We start from the raw sequence: 1,425 nt of genomic DNA, 5'->3' as shown, positions 1-1,425 counted from the left end.
TCTCTCTCTCTCTCTCTCTCTCTCTCTCTCTCTCTCTCTCTCTCTCTATACCTTTAACCATTCAGCCTAACGGTGTTTTTTTACCGGTACGTAGCGAGTGAACACGGGAACAAACGCACATCGACATTCACTCGTTTAGAGAGAGATCATTCTTGTTATTGTTGTTTTTGCATGTGCACAATTCAAAATGTGACTTCACTATACCTTATGCTATTATTGGTACTTAACTAATTCTCATTTGTTTGAATCTTGCAGACTTCTCAGCTTCAATTGACTGCACCGATCTATTCTGCTTAAAACAAACACTTCAAACGACATTCAAAGATGTTCCCATAAATTCAATAAAAATCCTTTCGACTGTATTGAATTCAGAAGAAGACGCACTTTGCTTACATTCACGGCTTAAATTGTCGGCATATGAGCGCAACATAGTCGCGCACGTTACATCGATGACCTACTGTATGTATTCAAAACGTTCTTCTTTTTAATTGAATTTTTCCTGCTTAATTCAAAAATAACCCGAAAAAAAATTCGGCTTCGAAAATCCACTTAAATCCAATTCTTTCGCTAGCTTCATAATATCTTGTCGTTTTTGTGTACTTTTCAAATGATGTGAGTAGATCCATAGCCGTTCCATTTCCACCGATGCATCGACGTTCAGTTGATCCGGTGATTGTTTTTGTACAGCCGACGATTTTGTTGTATTGGAAATTATTTTATCAATGTTATCCTGAAGCCACACCACAATTGGATAAACATATACCGTCGATCGATCCACTTCATCACCATCAATGTACTCGTACACTTGCCTCTTGATTTCATTTTCGATTTGCATCTTGTTCGGCACATTCAATGTTGTTCTCACTGTTATAGACGGCTGCTCTAGACTTGGATACATATGAGGAAATTCAATTTGCAGCTCTGGCTGCCCTGACTAGATATTGGTATTGTTATTGTATAGTCTAATTTTTTCGTTAGCCTATCACTTTTCTCCTCCAAATAGTCAAACATATCGGTTAAAATGCTGTGATCGTCGATTTTCATTTCGCCCGGATTGCAAAATATCGTCTGTAACATTTCCACCTCATCGCATTGCTCTCTGATGCATTGACGCAACAGATTCTGTGTAGCCAATACAATTTCGTCATCCATTCCAATCGAGTGTACGCTGAAACAGTACCGTGCATCTGAAGAAAAAAAAACCAGAAGGAAAATTGATTATTTGATGGTGGAGAATTACTTCAGTTTGAAGGAGATTCGATTAGTTTTGAATTGAAACGTTGAATTGAGCTAAAATATATAACTGAAAGAGTCCTTCGAATGGTTTTGTCATTTCCAGAAACGCTCGATCTCAGTGGTTTTGAAGGATTTGCTACCGTACCAATAACCTATCCGCTGGATATTTGCCTAATGGAAGTCAATGGC

The 1,425-nt window shown here is 38.1% G+C and overlaps 1 pseudogene; it reads right to left on the bottom strand.

Annotated features, from left to right (window-relative positions):
- LOC129571319 (RWD domain-containing protein 2A-like) overlaps positions 1-1,419 on the bottom strand; it is a 2,577-nt pseudogene extending 1,158 nt beyond the window's left edge.
- Positions 1,420-1,425: the final 6 nt, after the last annotated feature.

The sequence above is a fragment of the Sitodiplosis mosellana genome, unplaced genomic scaffold, assembly GCF_009176505.1.
Source record: "Sitodiplosis mosellana isolate CC-2019 unplaced genomic scaffold, AAFC_SMos_1.0 Smas_scaffold_1980, whole genome shotgun sequence".
In the NCBI taxonomy this organism is placed as follows: Eukaryota; Metazoa; Arthropoda; class Insecta; order Diptera; family Cecidomyiidae; genus Sitodiplosis; species Sitodiplosis mosellana.
The sequence above is the reverse complement of the archived record's forward strand: the minus strand, read 5'-3'. Positions and strand labels throughout refer to the sequence as shown.